This window comes from Watersipora subatra, chromosome 1 (assembly GCF_963576615.1).
Source record: "Watersipora subatra chromosome 1, tzWatSuba1.1, whole genome shotgun sequence".
Classification (NCBI taxonomy): domain Eukaryota; kingdom Metazoa; phylum Bryozoa; class Gymnolaemata; order Cheilostomatida; family Watersiporidae; genus Watersipora; species Watersipora subatra.
In genome coordinates this window covers 70,382,726-70,390,624 of record NC_088708.1, presented here as the reverse complement: position 1 = coordinate 70,390,624, position 7,899 = coordinate 70,382,726, and positions in this window count along the sequence as shown.

Here is a 7,899-nt window from a genome sequence, read left to right as displayed (position 1 = left end):
CTCTATGATTAGTGATAGGATCGTATACTTGTCTTTCATCACACATTCTCAAGCATGAGATTTAGAAGTGAGTAACTCTAGTGCAGTTTGGTGATTAACTCGAAGTAAGCTCTTAGTCATAACATTGACTGGATTCTCTTCTCCATTGATGTGTCAAAACATTATCGTGGTTTACTCTATGACGAAAGGAAATCTGATGTTAGTGTGTTTGCTCTTGTGGTGTGAATACGACTACACCTTAATAGAAGCAACAGCTTCGAGGTAGTTGGTGAATAAGGTTTTTGTGCTACCTTGTGCAATCCAAAAAATAGAGTTCATGGGTATAGCATCTCCTTTGCAGGCGTTGCAATTGCCATACACTTGTCCTCACAGAACGCTGAGGCCACTGTAGGTTGTCGATAGTTGTTTTAACTGATGGGAGCTTTACCTAATGTGAACTGAACACGTATCTTGTTGTTGATCGGCTTGTGGCGGTTTTTTCACCCCAATCTGCATCTACATAATCCACTAGCTTTTGTTGGGTGGTGTAGTAGCCACTTCACAGGGATAATGTGAGCAGGTCCAGGCTTTTCCAGGTATTGGGACAGTTTCCCAATAACTCATGGATGGTTTGGACATGTAGCAGTCATTATTTATACAAAAGAACCTATATGACCTATCTATAAGGGTAGTCTTTTACGAGCTTCCTGTCTGCTGACATCTATTCCAAAGAATCAGCTTATTTCACCTCTGTCATCTATGTTGAATATCTGTTGCAGCATCGACTTGGTTTTTACAATTCTGATGTCATCTCGACAGCAAAGAATGATGTCATCAACCCAGGAAATGATCATGATATTGGATGTTTTGTCGACAGAGTCCTCTTTAAAGTACAGGCAAAGATCTGTAGCACCAGGACCGACACCGTGTTCTTTGAGGAAACTTGTCAGCGTGTTGTACCAATTACACTGGTTTTGCTTAAAGTTATATATAGATTTTTGAGGCGGCAAAAAAGCTTCGTTGTTATTTTATATCCTTCAGGTTGTTGTAGGTAGATTTCTTTATCAATCGATGAGTTTAGAATGTGCATATTAATGTTTTCATTTGCTGTTTTCTATAAAAGTAGTCTGCTTTAAACCCATGGTCGAACTGTATGTTTGTATTAGTCAACTCCTTGTATCTGTGAGTATCCTTTTGCTATGTATCTAGCTTTATGTTGAAGAAGTTCATCATGAGTTTTCCTTATTTGAGAATAAACACCCATGTGCCTTTGTCACTGTCCTACTTTTAGGCAGTGGCTGTATGGAACAGGTGTTGAAATCATAAAAAGCATTTATTTCCTTGTTTATAGCTCTCTTCAAGATTCTTTATCTTCTGACTTAACACATATCTGATAAGATTGTGGTATGTGTGTCATCATTGAGCAGGGGTAAACTGTGTCGTATAAGCGATAGACTTGCAGGTAACTTGAGTCATTTGTGTCTCTGTTCTGCGTTCTGTGTAATCCTGTGTGTGTGCATGCGTGTGTAGTGGCATTCAACGCATGGTCTTCAAGATCTGATGTGTGTTCTTGTAGTGTCTTAGGTTATGTACCACTTCTGCAACTTTGTGCGGGTTCTTGTGGTCTGACCTGAATTGTGACATTTCCTTGTTCTTCCCTTGTTTCCAAATGGGAAAATTGTTTGAATCAAAGGCAACAAGAAGTCTGTCTTTGAAGCCACTGGGCATATAACCTGTTGAGTAACTCACTATCACGCGGGGTATTATTTAAGATCTATGTCTGAATTACTTACCCTCAACATATCTGCATACGTGAGTAACAGTGTCAAATAAACTTTTATTAGAATGAAGAATGATTGTCTGTAGGCAAACCGGAAACAAAACAAAAATACAGCAATTCAAGTTAACACATCTCTATGATTTTATTAATTGTCATGTGATTGTCATGAATTTAGCGATAGGACTGCATAATAGTTTCCATAGATGTGGATAGAGTTCAAACTTACCAAAATGTATTAACCCAGCACGAATCCAATTATTCTTATTGTTGGAGGGACATTTCATTCGACGTTCACCATGGCAATCACTATGTATGCAACAAAAACCTGATAAAAATGCTGGAAATTTAAATAGGTGTAACCATCATTTGACTTGGGCTTTTGGAGTACTTGAACCATACCATCCTCAACTATTTTTTTCACCTGTGGAGATCAAAGCATGAAAAGGCAACTCTGAAAGATTGACCAAAATGCGATATTACAGAGGACTCTCTGTGATGAGAGATAATGGATACCGTGTACTTTATCATACCTATGCTTCATTAGATGGCTGGTGTTTTTCATAGTTGTATATATAACATGCTATGCAACACATAAAGATTGAAAAATATTTTATAGTTCCACAATTGTCATAATGCGCATGCAAGGACGTATATGAATATGCCATTTGCAAAAATACTGCCACACGCGAAATGAAAACTAAACAAAAAATATGAAAATGTTATTACTAGTAATATCTAAACAAAAATACTATGTACATCAATCCACTAATATATATATACTACATGTGTATATAATATAATATATATATAATAATGTAAATATACATAATGTGTATATACTATAATATATATATATAATTATATATATACATATATATACAATTATATATATTATAGTATATACACATGTAGTATATATATTAGTAGTTTGATGTACATAGTATTGTTGTTTAGATATTACGAGTAATAATATTTTCATATTTTATGAATATATATACAAAAAACCAGAAATATATATTATAGTACATATACATGTAGTATATATATTAGTGGATTGATGTACATAATATATACATATATATAAATTTGTTTCTTTACCCCGGTTAACCCATGTGGTAATTTCTGCTCTAACTCAGGTCTCCTACCAGAGATCTGGGAGTTTGAGCACTCTTCTCAAGATCTTAGCTGTTCCAATAGTGCACTTTTCTGCGACTCACTTGAGTTGATTGCTGCCGGTATATGGGCAAGCCACATTTTATGCCCAGATGTTATTGCGCCCAGTGCCCCAATGACTACTAGAATTGCAAGTGTTCTTACATCCCAGCATTTTTCAATCTCTTCTCCAAGAGGAAGATATTTCTCCCCTTTTTCTTTGCTGGCTATATTGTAGTCATTGGGTACTGCTATATCTATTATAGTAGCTCTCTTGTTCTCCTTTTTCCACCACCACTATATTTAGTTGGTTTGCCAGGACATGCTTGTCAGTCCGGATGTAGAAGTCCATGAAGATTTTAGCACGGTAATTCTCATTTACCTTACCAGAAGCTTCCCACTAGTGTTGTGGTTTATTAAGGCAATACTCATCACATAGACTTCTGTACACAACACCTGCAACATGATTATGCCGCTCAGTGTATGCATTTCTGGCTAGCTGCTTGCATCCACTGACGATGTGTTAGATGGTCTCAGGTGCATGTTTGCAGTCTGCATCTAGGATCGTCTATGGTGCGATAGATCTTTGTTTAGAGTTGCCTTGTGGGGAGCACTTGCTCCTGGGCTGCCGTGAGGAGTGATTCTGTATTGATTGTTAGGTTGTCTTTGTTCACCCACATATATGTCTCGTAGAGATCACCAACCTTTGATATTTGTCGATGGTATGCACCATGAAGATGCTTCATGTGCCAGTCAAGTTCCTCATCATCAGTTGACTTCCTGCCATGAAACATATATATATATATATATATATATATATATATATATATATATATATATATATATATATATATATATATATATATATATATATGTATATATATACACATGTATATATATACACATGTATATATATATATACATGTGTATATAAATACACATGTATATATAACACATGTATATATATACATGTGTATATATATATACATATGTATATATATATGTATATACATGTATATATATATATATATATATATATATCTGAATAGTTTTGAGAAGAAAAAGACCATGCAAGAGTATAAAGATGCCAAGGATCAGCCAGGATACTGAGAAAGGTGCTGGATATCCCAGGTTAGGGCCCTAGCTCGGTACCAACGTATCACCTGCTGAAGAGTAGAGAAAATCAACAAGGATAATAATAATAATAATTCTAGTAAAGCAGAGAATTGTACTCTATCTACTTCCTTCTTCTCTATGTCCAGCAGCTGCATTTTGCGTGCAGGTTTGCCACTGCTCCCAGTGGCAAACCACGATGATTGGTACTACCGTTGCTGATGTTTTCCATATTTTTCTTATCTCTTTTGCCAGGTCTTGATACCTTTCCACTTTCTCTTTTTCTGCTATCTTTGCGCCTCCTGGCATGGCTATGTCGATGATCCATGTGTAGTCAATCTCTTTGTCTTACACAACAATGTCTGGTCTGCCGTCTGGTATGATTTGGCCTGTTTGCATAGAAAAGTTCCACATTATCTTTGCTTTGTCGTTTTCTGTCACACTCTCTGCCTGATGCTCCTACCAATTCTTCTTGTGATCTAATCCATACCGCTTGCACAGATTTCAATGAATCAGTTGTGCAACCTTGTCGTATCATTTTTTATACTCGGTCTATGCCATTTTCAAACACTCGCTGAGTATTTGAAAGACTGTCTCTTCCCTTTCATTACACATTCTACACAATAATGTTCATCTTTGTTTTTCTGTATGAACTTCCTTCCATCGTGTTGGTAGTGCCTGATCCTGTGCCACAGTAAATAGTCCTTCTGTTTTCTTTTTCATAAATCAATTTTTTAGCCATTTGTATGTTTTCTTCATGTCTGTTTTGTCTGCGATTTTGGTGTATTGTCCATGTAATGTTTTTTCTTCCCGTTGTTTCTCTTCTACCTTGATGGCTTTGTACTCTTGCTTGGTCTCTTCCTTCTCAAAATTCTTCAGATATTTGTTTGAGTCCTTTGTCTTCACATTTCAGGTAGTCAGATAATCCATATTTCTCTGTCCCGATGGTTTCCTCCCCATTTTTCTGCCCTCGTTCTTCTTCGCTACTTGTCAGATGCAGTCTTGCTACATTAGCCCTAGGCGGTAGTGCTCTGTTCATGGTCATCAATGTTTTTGTTTTCCTATCCATCACCTGTAATTCTTCCTTTGTCCAGTCAAGTATTTCTCCAAAGTATCTGAGGACAGCAACCGCTCATGTGTTTATCGCTTTGATTACATTTCTTCCATTCAGCTTTGATTCCAGTAGTAGTCTAGTTCTCCTGTAAAATTCCTTCCTCACTTTGTCCTTCATTTCTTTCATTTTATGTCATCTGCTTCCAGCACCCTTAGGTACTTATAGTCTTGTTCTTCGAGAGCTTTCATAATCTTTCCATCAGGTAGCCATATGCCTTCATCTTGCTCACATTGACCTCTCCTCATAACCACTGTCGCACACTTCTGTATTCCGAACTTCCTCCGTATATCTTGGGTAAATATCCTCACTGTTTGTACAAGTGACTCCAGCTCATTTTTGCTTTTTCCATATAGTTTTAGGTCATCCATATAAAGCAAGTAGTGATCCTACCTAACTATGGTCTGGCAGAAAAATATCCTAGCCTTGTCTCCCGTAGTATAACGCTCAGAGGAATGAGACACACCATGAACAGCAGTGGTGACAAAGAATGTCCTTGAAATATCCCTCTCTTGATTTTTACATTCGTGAGTGTGCATCTTCCGCACGCCAAGTTGGTATTCCACTTGCTCTGGCTTTCCTTGAGAAATTTCCAAGTTCTCTCTTGTACCCCACCATGTCCAGTACCTCAATAATCCACGAGTGTGGCACTAGGTACGCTTTTTGGTAGTCAATTTAGCCCATGGTTAATCCAATTTTTCGGCTCTTACAGTCCTTCAGTATCACCTTGTCCAGCATCAAATGGTCTTTGGTTCCCTTGTATCCTGATCTTCATCTCTTCTGCTCTTCCCCTATGAGATCGTTTTCCTCCAAGTGCCTGTAGATTTCTCCAGCCACCATAGGAGTCAACAGCTTCCAAACAATCGGTAAGCAGGTAATAGGTCTATAGTTTTCTGGTGCCCTTATTTTGGTCTTGTCTCTCTGAATAAGAACAGTTCTTCCAGTTGCCATCCAGATGGGTGTCTGTGCAGTCTCCAGGCCGTCATTCAGGTGTAATACAAGCTTCTTGTGCAGATTGGTCAGGTTTTTTGATCCAGAAACCCTGTACAGAATCTGGGCCTGGAGCTGTCCAGTTTGGTAGTTTTACTAATGTACTTTTCAGCATGTTCTCTGTGATTAGTATCTCATCCTGGTGTTTTCCTTCTAGTTTGTTTCTAACTCTCTCAATCCATGGTGCTGTTCTGTCATGTTTGTTCGCATGTCCTCAAATCCCTGTTCAGAATTTCTTAGATTCCTCCTCGTTTGGTATTTTGTTCTCTCGATCCTCTTTATTCTGTATATCATCGTAGAATCTCTTCTGGTTGTTTTCAAACATTCTGTTTTGTTGGTATTGTTTCACTCTATCAGCATGTCTCTTGATCTTTGCCGCTGTTGCTATCAGTCTTTTTTTCGGCTCGTCTAACAAGAGTTGGTATCATTTGCATTTGATGTTGTGTTTCACTTCTATCTTCCTTCTGAATCTGTCGCTGTGTGGTTTGTTTCTCGCTTGTACTATTCTGCTTATGTCTTTTCTTAGTTCTGTCATCATTTTTTTCAGCCTCCTTCATGGTTGTTCATCTTTCTTTTCACTTCGATTCTTTATCAGTTTTTTTATGACAATCGCTGCGTTAACGTAGAATGTATCATTCAGTTTGGGGATGTTATCAATCGGCACATGTTCTATTAATTCATGGATTTTTCGTAATTCCTCTAGTATCTTTCTTCTGTCTATATACAGTATCTGATGTTAGGCAGCTTTTCTCAACCCTCTGCAGCCTTTCTCTCATGGCTTTAATTTCTTCAACTAATTCCCTCTTCTCATTTGGTAATCTTTCGGCCGAGGTGTTCTCTGATCTCACTTGGTGTTCGAGTTCCCTTTTTCCACCTTGGTATCTATCTTCTAATACAACTGTTGGCATCAACTTTACAGTCGCCCGCTTTTCCTCTGTTGTCTGTACACTCTGTTGTTCTGTCTCTCGTATCCTGATCTCATCCAACTCCTCTTTTGTAAAAAATTCGTTTCTCTTAATCATCCTAGCCTGTATCGCTATTTTGTTCCCCGTAAGCTCAAATCCTCTTTGATCGTGCCAGATCTTTGCCATCCTTGCCATATATCCTCTCCTAGCAGCATTCCATCAAGATCATAGAATGCTACCAGAATAGTAGCAATCCATGATCTTGATGTTAACATCCCTCGAGTGGCTCATGCGTACAGCTGCTGTTCTTTGTTTCATTAGTAGTAGAATGACGACTGACCCCTGCTTGGTTCGCCACAGAAAGCCTGCCAGGCGAGGCAGCTCGAATGTTGCTCTCTCTCCCATTCACACCATTACTCTGTATTGTATTGTTTGTGTTCACCATGAGGTAAGAGTGTGATTTTCTGTCGGGGTTATTTCTGTCGGGGCAGCATCTAGAACATGTATTGGAGCTATGTAATCTTTCTGGATCCAGATACAGAGCCGAAACAAACAGGACAAACATGACTTGCCGGCTAAAATGGTGACAACGTTCCTCCAACAAAAGAATTTAGTGGATCTAGATCGGCCCGCCCTCATGCATAGTAAAGTCGGTTAGTTACGGCTCTATGTGCCTATGGGTTTCTTAACTGGGTACTTTTTGTCAACATATTATCAACCAATGACTTTTATGTCACATTCTGAGTAGTACATAGAAGAGTATGGACAATCATCAACACATTGTTTTATATAGAGCCTCACTTCCGGTAGCGGCGTACGTTCAAAAAACTTGCTTACACTTGCATTGAGCTGAATTTTTCTAACACTTT